At 42.0% G+C, this 13339-nt stretch overlaps 1 protein-coding gene and 1 long non-coding RNA gene across 4 annotated transcripts in view; one reads left to right on the top strand and one right to left on the bottom strand.

The window, feature by feature from the left end:
* LOC138804659 (uncharacterized) overlaps positions 1-658 on the bottom strand; it is a 94344-nt gene extending 93686 nt beyond the window's left edge. Inside the window, exon 1 of the long non-coding RNA XR_011365312.1 lies at positions 383-658. This is a non-coding gene — a long non-coding RNA (uncharacterized lncRNA). The remainder of the gene's footprint in view (positions 1-382) is intronic.
* Positions 1-13339, top strand: part of Osbpl8 (oxysterol binding protein like 8) — a 135400-nt gene that overhangs the window by 1344 nt on the left and 120717 nt on the right. For 2 of the 3 annotated variants that reach the window (XM_069988969.1, XM_069988950.1), the window contains exon 1: positions 661-1014. The exons of the other annotated variant lie outside the window; for it this stretch is intronic. The gene's annotated coding sequence lies outside the window, so the exon portion shown is untranslated. Of the gene's footprint in view, positions 1-660; positions 1015-13339 lie in introns of those variants that run through there. 3 annotated transcript variants of the gene reach the window in all.

Below are 13339 nucleotides of genomic sequence, written 5' to 3'. Positions count from 1 at the left end.
GAAGATCCCTCAACATGACTAAGAACAAAAATTATTGTCTAGGCTATTTTCATCCCAGCGTGATTGAGGCAAACCACTGCTTCCTCACAAAAATAAACACACACACACACACACACACCCTCTAGTGAGAAAAAAAACAGTGAATTAAATGCCACAATGAATGTGCTACTAGAATACGAGTTGGTTGCTGGATGCTTTCAAGACAGACTCTGTTACAGGGGGACTTCTCCTGGGGCCTCTGGAGCAAGTTCAACGAGCCCCAGGCGGGACGCTGGGCCCGGGCCGGGCCTGGGCATCAGAGCTGGGGAGCAGCAGGCCACGTAGCTCTTCCGGGCGACCTGGTCAAATTAGGCAAGGCTAGGCAGCCAGGGCCAGGCCTCACCTCGGTGTGTGGACCGGCGCGGGGCTCCAGGTGGGGAAGTGAGCCTCCCGAGGCCACCCCAGGACGTGCAGACCAGGCGTTTGGCAGTTGCTCCCTCACCACAAGCGCCAGCCCCGTAGGGGGAAGCGACCCGCCGGCCCGTGGCGCGGCGCATTACGTGACGGGAAAAGGGCGTGGCCAGGGTCCGGGGGCGGGGCCTGTCGGGGGCTGGGCGCTCGAATGTGAAGGCTCGTGGCAGTTCGGCGTGCCCAGAAAGGCGGCGACGCGGCCGATGACAACATTAGGCCGCGACGGGCTCCTGGCTGGGCGGCGGTGGCAGCGGCAGCCGGAGCAGCTGTAGCGTTCGCCTCGGCGCTGGCAGTGGCCGCCGCCGTTAGCGGCCGGCAGTGAGCGGGCGCGGGGAGGGGCGGGGAGGGACCCGCCGCGGCCGGTGGCCCGCGGTGTCACAGTTCCCGCCCCGTTCGCGGGCCGACTCCCCCCCCCCGCGGCCGCCAAACCGCGCCCTCCGTCCGGGTTCCGGAGCCCCGCGACCCGGAGAAGTTGAACGCACGTCGGGTCCCGGACCCCGGAGGTCGCCCGCATCTCGGAGGAACCGGCTCCCGGCGTGCCGCCTCTGCCGGGGCTGAGCACCGGTGAGTGTCACGCGGGTCCCGAGCTGGGGGGCGGCGGCGGGTGCGCACCCCTCCCGGCGAGCTGCGCCCGGGCTGCGGGGATTCTGGGCATCCCGCGCACGCGAGCTCCTCTCGGGCTCCTTTGTCCCTGTCGGAGCCGGGGTGGCGTGGCGGGGAGGGCGGGGGCGACGGGAGAGGCTGCCGGGGGTGGAGCGTTTCGGGGCCCACATTAGGTGTGTCCGCAGCCTGACGAAAGCCACGGCCGAGGAGCGCGAGCGGCGGCGGCGGGGGGCGGTGGGGGAGGTGGGGGGCGGCGGGGGCGCTTGGGTGATCTGCACCTCCCGAAGTTTGCCCGAGCGATGGTCTCGCCAGAAGCCCGCTCCCGGGTCCCCCGCCCCGGCGCCCCGGGGAGCTAGCGCCCGGTCGCTCCCGTGCGGTTGAGGCGAGGCTGGGGTGTTCCGGTGACAGCCCCAGAGGAGGCTGTGCCGTGCTCCCGCAGACCGAGCCCGCCCCTGCGGAGTCTGGTGACACGGGAACCCTCGGCTCCCGTGGCCTGCCTGCCTGCCTGCCTATAACGTTATAGGCAGGCAGGCAGGCAGGAAGGCCAGGTCGGCCCTACTGGACTTGTCATGTTTGCTTCGAAAGCACGCAGGAGTGGAATCGGCTTCCACGGGGCTTGGAACGGAGCGCGCTTTGGGTTCCTTTCCACCCACTCGTGACTGGCCGAGGCGAAGCAACAGTGTATGCAGGTTTTTCCATTCACAAAAGTCATCTAACACTCTTCTCCACGAGGGACTCCTCCTTTACAGAACATAACCTAATTCTGTTTTATGTAAGTGCTGCCTGAAACAAATTAACCTGGGCTCCTCCCTAAGCAGATGGGAAAACTTAAACCCGATGCTATGGATTCTTTAAATAATTTAGTGCAGTTTTTGCCTCTTTGCTGCTGGAAGACTTAAGTATCTTAAGTTTTAGATTAGCTTAGAACACCTTGCACGTAATAGATATGTATATACGTGTGTGAGTGTGTGTATATATATCCTGAAACTTAGTCCCAACTTAGTGCTTAGTGCCACTGCAGTCTTCCAGTAATGATTTAAAACAGTTTCTGCTTCCTTAAGAGTTCTGGAGTGTGTAAACTACGGAGAAACAGGTAACTTGATTATTAGATTTTTCTCCCATCTTACAGGGTTTCATCTGAAGCTGATGGTGTTGATAGACTGTGATTAATCTCTATGCTAGAACTTGTTTTGCAGCGAGTATTATAATGTTGCTAGTTTTGTAGAACAGGTTGGAGAAGGAAGAGTAAGGCTACACAATTTAAAATGCCCTTCAGTTAAAGCAGAACTAATTTTCATTAGGTTACTTTTCTTTTAGTGTATGTGGGACATCTACATTATGCAGGTTCCAAATGCTGGTAAAGAGATGGAACATTAGAGCTACTGTTTAGGTCTTTAATTATAGAGATTAAGTTGTGATCAAATTCCATGTGAACAGTTTGAGCCACAGTGCTCAATACAGTTACTTGGAAATGCTTGTTTAATTAAAAATGGTTATGGTTTATTTTCTCACTCACTTAATAGTCATGGAATCTCTGATCCTTGGGAAGATGCTGTATGTATTTTTCTTCAGTTAGAGTGTTACTACATTTTAAAAACAATCAAAAATGTTTATTACAGTGCATTCATGACAGCAAAATGGTTTTAGTTTCTGGATTCATTTTCAAATTGGGAGTTTAAAATCATACTTTGTGGATAGCTGTGCTACTCTTTGTTAATAAAGTTATATTTCATTGTTCTTTGACTTAGGAAATATGATAAATTTTCAAAGTGCAGTGCAAAGGAATCTTTCCTCTAAAAGGATGAATTCCCTCTAAAAGGGAGTAACTCTTAGAATATTTCAACTTGGTTTAGTTTGTAAGAAATCTATGGAGAGCAGATTATTTCAAACATGAAAGTCAAAGAAATGGATTTTTGTACTATATTAGAAAACTTTCAGAACAATAGTTGAACTATATTTTGATGTTTATATTGTATTGAAAGTTGAAAACATAAATAATAATGGAACACTGGGCAGTTCAAAAGTAGAAGATATAGATCTTACCTTAGTCTTATAAGTATGACCTACAAATGAGACTTAAGTGCCACTGGAACAAAAAGCCACTTTTAATGAGGCTTCCTGGGTGTAAAGAGCTCATTAGAGGTGCTTGAAGTTTTCTTGTGCAAATTTCAAATTAGTGTGTGGAAGCTTTCTCAAAAATTGTAGATCTATCCTGCCCACCTTGATCTTCATCCTGCATAGGCCCTCTCAAAAGCATGAGTATGTGACAATGTAGTCACAGCTAGATAAAAGCAATGAGGTGATGAAGGTAGGATGTTAGCCTGGGAACAGTGAAACGGGTCATTTATACTGAGGAACGTACTGGTTCTTCTGTTAGATTTTAGTATAGGCTGTGCATCTGAAAATAACCTAGTATCTGATGAAGTGGACAGGATGAACTGGAAGCATTTAATAGAGTACATAATGTCAAACTTAAGACAGTGCCTTTTTACTTTTTTTGGTGGGGCAAAGTTTGGTACTGGGAACTAGACCTTGGGGCTCTGTCCATGAGCTTTTTGCTCAAGGCTAGCACTCTTTAACATTTGAGCCATAGCTCCACATCTGGCTTTTTGGTGGCTAATTGGAGTTGAGTCTTATGGGCTTTCCTTCCAGGCTTCCAATCCTGATCCTCAGATCTCAGCTTCTTGAGTAGCTAGAATTATAGCTGTAAGTACAACTCCCTCCCCCTTATCCAGTGCCTTAAAAATTTTTTTCTTCTCCTCACAATGATTGTCTCTCCCTAGATAAAAAGATCACACTTTTGAAAACCTGTATCTTACCTGGGCACCAATGGCTCATGCCTGTAATGGTAGATACTCTGGAGGTTGCGATCTCAATGAGGATAGAAGTTCAATGCCAGCCTGGGAAGATAAATCTGAGAGACTCTTATCTCCAATTAACCAACAAGAAGCTAGAAGTTGGAGTTGTGGTTCAAATGTAGAATGCCAGCCTTGAGGGAAAAAAAAGCTAAGCAATAGTGTGAGGCCCCAAAGTTCAAGCCCTAGTACTGGCACCAAAAAAAAAAAAGGGAGGAAAACTATATTTTAACTTTTAAAAGGCACACTTAAAAACTTAGATGTAGAGTGATTAAGTTTAGAATTTATAGTGTTACTAAATAAGATTAATCTGGGCATAAAAAATGTGAATTGGAGTTCTGACTGCATCTTATATAAATTAAGAACGCGTCATTGTGTAAATTATTGGGCCTTAGTTGCTTTGAAAAATAAGACCAATGATCCTTATTGAGCCAGTGTGGCTGTTGTGAGAATGAAGTTACATAATATGCCTAGCATTTGGGAGGCTTAGAAAGCATGCAGTTATTTTAAATCTTCTTTTTGTCTCTATGCATTAAAAAATACTTTGGTTCATTTGCAATGAATTCTAATATTTATTTGATCTGTGTTAAATTTATGAAAATCAAATTATTATTATTACTATATTTATTTTGGTGATTCTGGGGTTTGAATTTAGGGACTTGAGCTTTTTAGTAAGGTGCTTTCCTTCATCCCTCACAATAAAAATTTTAGATCGCTTTCTTTCAGTCAAGCTTAATTGTTTTCTAGTAAAAATGATGCTTAATTGTATTACTGCATGTTATATACAACAAAAGATGCTAAGTCTTCTAGATTTCTTTTTTTGTTTGTTTGTTTTGGTCTGTCGTGGGGCTTGAACTCTCTTCAGATCAAGGCTGGTGTTCTACCACTTGAGCCACAGTGCCACTTCCGGTTTTCTGGTGGTTAACTGGAGATAAGGGTCTCATGGACAGGAGTTCCTGCCTTGGCTGGCTTGGAACCTTGATCCTCAGATCTCAACCTCCTTAGAAGCTAGGATTACAGGTGTGAGCCACTGGTGCCCAGAGATCTTTTTAGATTTTTAAAGCTTTCGCTAAGAGATATGTGTGACTTCAAGTTTAACCCGTTAGTCTTTTCTTTCCTATACAGTTTGCTTACTGTACTATCTACTATTGTTTCTCGTGATATGAGTGACTGTAAATCAGAAGGATCTCCACCTTCAGTTTTTTAAAATAGAATGCAGTGTTTTTTGAGCAGACTAATAGACTTCTGTCATTTCTTATCTAGGCTTTTTTGTTCCAGTAGCAGTTTGTTCTTTTATGAATCTCAAAATTTCATTATACAAGTGAACTCTTTGTATTGTTCATGATCCATGGAGCAGTCTGTTCATTGTATAATATTTGGAAATGATTTTATGAAAAGACTGTCTTGAGTCTTCAGAAGGTAAAGAAGCTGCTTACCTCAAATCTTCCTATTCACAGAGGAGTGAAGAAAAAATGGTTTCAGAGCTTAGAAAAAGGAAAAGGCATTTGATTTAGGGTTGTTAAAAATTAATAGATTCAAAGGGAGAATAGTATAACTTCTCACGGTATCTTAGAGGAATAGTTGGTTATGATAATAATAGCTAATATGTATTGAGTCCTAAATATATACTAGGTATAACTCTGAAAGTACTTAACACATGTCATCACATTTAATCTTCAGAAGACAGGCTTTTTCTTCTTTTTAAAACCTGAGCCACTGAGAGGTTAGGTGGTAGGTAGTGGAGCCTACCAAAAGGATTTAAATTTGTAGTTCAACCTGACCATTGACATTGGAGACTGTCCTGTTAAATACTATTATTATACTGTTGTATATAGTTCAATAGCAGTTACCCTTTTTGACAGGTCTTGGCCTGATATTTCTGAGTCTGTTTTGCCTGTGTGAGTTGATAAAAATACATTTTGTAATAAGATGGAATATAGCCTCAGGCACTTTGTAATTAATGGACATAGTCTTTTTTTTTCATTTCATTTAAATTTGATAATTCTGTTTTTAAATCTTAAAAATTGCTTGAAATAAAGGAAATAATTTTGTTCACTCATTGGCAGTTTTCATGCTGGGAATTTCAGACTGTAAATAAAAGAACATAGTGATACAGTATTTTAGGGTAATTTACTATAATCATTTTTTGGATGGGGGGATTGGTAAACAGCTTTTTTGGTCACAGTTGGTACTTCCATTCCAGCATTTTGCTGGTTAATTGGAGATGGAATCTCATGGACTTTTCTGCCTGGGGCTGGCTTTGAGCCTCTATTCTCCAAATCTTGGTCTTCTGAGTAGCTAAGATTACAGGCAAAGCCACCAGGACCCAGATTTTGTTTTTTGTTTTAATAAGAGGACTGATTCACAGAATTGGTGTAGATGGTTCTTTTGTTGTAATATTTGAAAATATTACAAATCTATGAAATTGAAATCTATCCTTATTGGAACCGTGTAACTACTACTAAAAACTTGAATTTTGGCTCCCAAATGTATATATATCAACAGTAGTTTATCTGATTGCATAGTTTGTTACAAAGAGGTCTTAAGTCTATGGAAATTATTGGATTTGTGTAGACATATTTTAGTGGTGTTATAAGTATTACACATTTGGTGAGAGAGCAGTTGAGAATGGCATTGTTATTACACTGGAGTAATGAGGTAGGATTCTGTTGACGAGAGACTAGGTACATTGTTCAAATGGAGAATAGGGTGAAGGATTTATGGAAGCTAGATATGCTTATTTTTATATAAATTTGCATATTGTTGTGGTTAAATAATGTAAAATGAGCAATTCAGAAATACAGAAAACAGTCTGAATTACAATGTGGAGTTTGTAATAGTAGTTCCTAAGATTTTTTTTTTAGAATTATTAATATAAAGTAGTTGTACAAAGGGGTTACATTCCATAAGTCAGGTTTTGAGACCAATGCTTCTTGGTCAGTGTCACCCTTTCCTTCATTCTCCCCCATTTTCTTCCTCCCATTCCTACCCTCAAGCTCATTGAGCTGTTTCATAAAATGTGAATGCATTACAAGTATTCATTGCTAGTAATGAAGGACTCTCTTATTATTTAAGAAATTTGAAGAGGCAGAACAGCGAGTCCAGGACCTATGTTTATTAGTTTATTGCTCTGTGCCTGTTCCTGCACTGACATAGGGTGCTCACAGGAGGAAAGATGGTATGTATAGATTTGAACAGGAAGGCACCAGAAATAGTACACTGTGAGGTTCTCATGGTTCTTATATTGTGTGAAAGAGACCTGGAAATTCTTTACAAGGAAATGAAGGAAATTGAAGTTAGGAGGGAGGGTTAGCAAACTTGCCACAAGGGTGCTGTTATAAGGGGAGAGACTATGCAGAAGGGTAGAGAGGGCAGCTTGTCTACCATAGATTGTCTACCTAAGATTGGAAATAGCATTTGTCATTGAAATGACAAGAGAGTACATTTTTTTTCTTCAACTTTTCTTGCAATCCATGAGGCTATAGCTTTTAAGGTAAGGTAGGCCTGTAAGACTGAAAGGATCAAGAGTCCTTAAATAACAAGATAGAGCAAAGCTATGTATAAAGGGAACAGCTAACAATGGACTATAATTTTAATTGAGTGAAGCTACTGAAAAGTTGGGGGTTGTTAAGGAGCTAATGTTGTCTTAACTATAAGCTGTGGACTGGATGGAAGAGTTCTAAGAATATCCTTATTATTGTGAATAGCAGCTTAGGTTGATGAGGAGATACACATGGATGCTGTTCTAACATACTCATTAGCATATGCCAAGAACTCTATGAGGGCCAATGATCAAACCTTAGAGACAGACTCACAAGGAAAATTGTGAGTCTGTATTCAGACTAAGTGTGTGATGTGACACTTTCAGTGCACATGATAGTTTTTTCCTGTGCTCAGACACCATCATAAGAATGAGGAAGAGCTGGGCGCTGGTGGCTCATGCCTGGAATCCTAGCTACTCAGGAGGCTGAGTATCTGAGGATCATGGCTCAAAGCCAGTTTAGGCAGGAAAGTCCCTGAGACTTTTAACCACCAGAAATTAACCACCAGAAAACCGGAAGTAGCACTGTGGCTCAAATGGTAGATCACTAGCCTTGAGCTAAAGAGCACAGGGACAGCACCCAGGCCCAGAGCCTAGCCCCATTAAAAAAAAAAAAAAAAAGGAATGAGGAAGAGAGAGAAAAATGATTACAAATCTGGAGTTCCCTTAAACCTGATTTCTTAAGTTGGCACTTGATATTTTAAGCTGGATAATTCTTTGCTGTGAGTTCCTATGCATTGTAGGACTCTATATCCTACCTTCTAGTAGCACATCTCCTATTTGTGACAGTTAAACAATGTCTCAAGACCTTGCCAATGTCCCATGGTGGGGGTAGGACACAGCCACTTGTAGTAGAACATTATTGCTTCAAAGATTGAAGGAACCTGAAAGAAATTATTTTTATTTTCGTTTTGTGATGGTAGCTTCGTGCTATGTAGTTCATACTGGCGTTGAACCCATGAGCAGGCTTTGAATTTGCCATCCTCCTGCCCTGACCTCTTGCTGCTGTGACTACAGGCATGTACTACCATAGCTAGCATGTTTCTTTTTTTTTTTTTCTGGGTCTGGTCGTGGGGCCTGAACTCTGGGCCTGGGCGCTGTCCCTCAGCTCTTCAGCTCAAGGCTAGCGCTCTACCACTTGAGCCACAGCGCCACTTCCGGCTTTTTTCTTTTTGCTTATGTGGTGCTGAGGAATCAAACCCAGGGCCTCATGCATGCAAGGCAAGTGGTCTACCACTGAGCCACTTTCCCAGCCCCAGCATATTTCTTTTTGAGATAAGTTCTTGCTCTGTAGCTCAGTCTGGGTTTGAACTTGGAATCCTTTTGCTTCTTCCTTCCAAGTACTGGGATTTTATGTCTACACCACCACACAACTGTGTCTGGCTCTCAAAGAAATTACTTCCAAGTGAAGAAAAACTATTATCCTTTTTTTGTGTGTTCCCTGGGGCTTGAATTCAGGGCTTGGGTGTTGTTCCTGAGCTGTTTTTGCTGAAGGTTAGTGCTCCACCACTTGAGCCACAGCTCCATTTCCAGCTTTTTTGGTAGTTAACTGAGAGTCTCATAGACTTTTTGGTTCTTTTTTTGTTTGTTTTTTGTTTTTGGTCCTGGGGCCTGAACTCCGTGCCTGGGTGGAGTCCCTCAGCTCTTCAGCTCAAGGCTAGCTATCGCTCCACCACTTGAGCTACAGTGCCACTTCCAGCTTTTTCTGCTTATGTGGTACAGAGGAATCAAACCCAGGGCCTCATGCATGCAAGGCAAGCGCTCTACCACTGAGCTACCTTCCCAGCCCTCTCATAGACTTTTTTGCTGGGGCTGGTTTCAAACCATGATCCTCAGATTTCAGCCTCCTGAGTAGCTAGGATTATAAGTGTGAGCCACCAATGACCAGCTGAAAAAAAACATTATCTTTAATTGAAGGACTTTTTCTCCTTTAGAGTATGTGTGGAATTTTGTGGTAGGATTTTTTTTATTTTAATTTTTGTTTTGGTGTAGGAACTTATACTATTTTGATAAAACACCCTAGCTGGTCCTGAGGCTTGAGCTCAGGGCCTGAGCCCTGTCCTTGAATTTCTTTTCTTTTTTTTTTTTTTGGGTCCGGTCGTGGGCCTGAACTCTGGGCCTGGGCGCTGTCTCTCAGGTCTTCAGCTCAAGGCTAGTGCTCTAACCACTTGAGCCACAGTGCCACTTCAGGCTTTTTTTTTTTTTTCTGCTTATGTGGTACTGAGGAATTGAACCCAGGGCCTCATGCATGCAAGGCAAGTGCTCTACCACTGAGCCACCTTCCCAGCCCCTTGAATTTCTTTTACTCAAGGCCAGCACTCTACAGAAAGTCTACAGACTTTCCTGACAATGCTGGCTTTGAACTGCAATCCTCAGATCTCAGCCTTCTGAATAGCTAGGATTACAGGCATTAGCCACCAGTGCCCTAGTTTCTATTCCATATTGACCCACACTTATTTTTACCAATAGTACGTAACATTATTATTATTGCTATTATTTTTTGTGGTGCTGGGATTAGACCCAGGGCCTGAACAAGTGCTCTACGCTGAGGTATATCCTCAGAAAACTACGTTACCTGAATTTTCCATTTTTTTCTTCTAAGTTTCTCCTAAGTTTCTAGCTATACTTTTTATTTTCTGTATTAAGTACATTTTCCCTTTTGTAATTCCAGCTATCATGTCCATAGTTGTTACTTATAAATGATAACAACCAATGATTTGATATTATGAATATATATTATTTAATGTTGGATCATGTGACATGCTCAGATTATGATTCACTTAGATCTTATTAAGCATTTAGTAGATTATTTAGACTCAGTTAGATCTTATTAAGCAGCCCTTGTACTACTAGTGTTACTAGAAAAATATTAGTAATATCAAGGTCCAGTAGAATACATTTTATCAGTTAACACCATTCAATTAGGAAAAATTGGATATTACTATAAAGTTAAAAAACTATTTAGATAATACTTCCTGTTTCCCTTGCCACCTATTCTTATGCAATCTTCCTTTATCAAAGTCTTCCCCTATTCCTTCATTCCTGTCCCTCCAGCATACTATATATTACATTGTGTTCTATCTCTGGATCTGTCTGTTTCCAGTGTAGGCTGTTTGCCTTCTAGGTCTCTTTCTTTTGTTGTATTTTTGACTTGTATCCATTTTAACATATAACTTTCTTTTTTTTCTTTACTCCATGTTGGAGTACATGCTACAGTAACATTAAGAAGCTGTCTTTCTCAATTCTTCTATGTACAAAATATGTATTTTTTCCCTATTCTCACATTTGACTGGTTTGGCTGGATACTATATTGCTGGTTTCAAAAAATTTCCCTTTGGAGCCGGGTGCCAGTGGCTCACGCCTGTACTCAGGAGGCTGAGTTCTGAGGATCTCAGTTCAAAGCCAGCCCTGGCAGGAAAATCTGTGAGACTCTTATGTCCATTAAACCACTGGACAACTGGAAGTGGCGCTGTGGCTCAAGTGATAGAATGCTGTCCTTGAGCTGAAGAGCTCAGGAACAGTGCCCAAGCCCAGAGTTCAAGCCCCACAACTGACCAAGAAAAAAAAATCCCTTTGGAACTCAAAAAGATGACCTTTTTAAGTTAGTGTGTTCTTCATTTTGTCGAAAAGTTTTAAAGATCTTTTTTATTTTTCTGCTTTAAAGTCATAATGACACCTGTAGGTCATTTTTCTTTTATTCTACACAGTTGTCCCTACAGCTGGAATCATTTTTCCTACTCGAGGAAATTCTCCTCTACCATGTCCTTGGTAATGTCGTCTCATTACTTTCTTGTTTGTGTGTTGGCTCTTCATTAGGCCATTTTTTTTCTCTCAGATGGATTCTCTTTGTTTTATTTTTACTTTCATATTTTGTGATTGTTTTCTAGGGATTCTCCTCCCAATCCCCAGCTAGTCTTTTAGCTGATTTTTTCCTGAGTAAACAACAATTTATCTTATTTGTTTTCTTCTCCTTTATTCTTATGTTGTAATCTATCTTGAGACTCCAAATATATAAGGTAGGCTTTTATAAATTATGTTTCCTCTTCCAATTATTTCCCTTTTCTCTTTGGTTAATTTTGTTTGCTTTTTAAATCATCTTTTTCATCCTTAGTTTTCCTTATAAACTTATTGATTCTTGGTTGACTCTTCAGGGTTAGAAAGGATTGGATTTTTGCTCTAGGTCTTCTTTTCTGTCCTGTTCCTTGGACTGTTTTCTGTTTTAGGTTTTTCTTTTGTGCAAGAATTCTGGGCAGAGCACTTTGGGGCAAGGCAGTACAGAGTAGGGTCTGTCTCTTGGCAGGCTTGTTTAGATAAAAGAGAGAGGAGCTAGCTGCTAGGCTGTAGGTCGTCCTTCAAATGCCAGATGAGAAGAGTTTATTCTGTGCCAGCATCCTCACTTAGCTTTCCCTAAACAGTTGCTTTCTTTATAGAAGGGCTTACTGTCTTTTTGCCCTGGAGGAATATATCAGAGATGGGGGATGGAAGATAAAGCTGTCTGTTATGTAGTGAAGCATACAATACCAATGTTCCTACTTTCAGCTCTTGAATTTGTCCCCACCCTCCACTCTGTCCTATACTCTACAATCATGCTTCTTTGGGATCCTGTCAGATAATAATACCCATCCTTTCTGCATCCCTCTCAAAGGCTGTAGCTTCTCCTGTTTGTTGTATCTGTCAATCTCACATGCATTTTGATCTTTAAGAAATTTGTCTTCAATTTTGGTACTTTGCTTTTAAGGTTTTCTCTCCCTCCCTTCCTCCCTTCCTCCCTTCCTCCCTTCCTCCCTTCCTCCCTTCCTCCCTTCCTTCCTCCCTCCCTCCCTCCCTCACCCTCTCTCTCTCTGTTTCTTTTTCTTTCTTTCTCTGTTTCTCTTTCTTTCTTTCTCTATTTCTCTTTCTTTCTTTCTTTCTTTCTTTCTCTCTTTCTCTTTCTCTCTCTTTCTTTCTCTCTTTCTCTTTCTTTCTCTCTTTCTCTTTCTCTCTTTCTCTCTCTTTCTCTCTTTCTCTTTCTCTCTTTCTCTCTCTTTCTTTCTCTCTCTCCCTTCCTTCCTTCCTTCCTTCCTTGCTTCCTTGCTTCCTTGCTTTCTTGCTTTCTTTTTCTTCTGATCGTGGGGCCTGAACTCTGGGCCTGGGAGCTGTCCCTCAGCTCTTCAGCTCAAGGCTAGCACTCTACCACTTGAGCCACAGCGCCACTTCTGGCTTTTCTGCTTATGTGGTGCTGAGGAATCAAACCCAGGGCCTCAGGCATGCAAGGCAAGCGCTGTATCACTAAGCCACCTTCCCAGCCCAACATTTTGATTTATGTAGACGTTCAGTTTCTTAAAATTGTATCCATGTAGGTGAAGTGTTATCATTCTTTTCCATTTGCTTCCCTGCTACCAGTGTGATAGCTGCCTTGGTAGTTAATATTTTGTCCTTCATTACTCTTCCTTCTGCCATGTTATTATTGGCACATAGAAAGGTGAACTTGCTTAGCACGTTTATTGAAGGCCTTTTTATTTATTTCATTTTGTATCTATTAAAAATTCCATTAAAGAATTTCAGTATTGTTTTAAACTTCATTTTCTTTGTTGCTTCCTAGATTTCTTTATGAATCTTTAGGCTCCCTACTGAATTGTCTTAGAATAGTATTCTAAGCAAACCTTGGAAAATAAATTTAAATGTATCCATTTCTTTCCTCTTCTATGATATTGCTACATTTGTCCTTAATCTGGTCCAATTTTCTACAGCTGTGATTTTGGCTATTGAAATCTTTTGTGATTGAAGTTATAATTCTCCTGCAATCAGAAGTTTTTACAATCCAGATTTAAAAATTGCTGACAGCTCTAAAGTTGAAATCCTGTCAGAAGGCTTGTGATTTGAAAGGCTTAACTGTCCAGATTTGGCCTGA

The sequence above is a fragment of the Dipodomys merriami genome, unplaced genomic scaffold, assembly GCF_024711535.1.
Source record: "Dipodomys merriami isolate MVZ:Mamm:240054 unplaced genomic scaffold, mDipMer1.0.p SCAF_10, whole genome shotgun sequence".
NCBI lineage: Eukaryota > Metazoa > Chordata > Mammalia > Rodentia > Heteromyidae > Dipodomys > Dipodomys merriami.
Note: the sequence above shows the minus strand (reverse complement) of the source record. Positions and strands in the feature narration are given on the sequence as shown.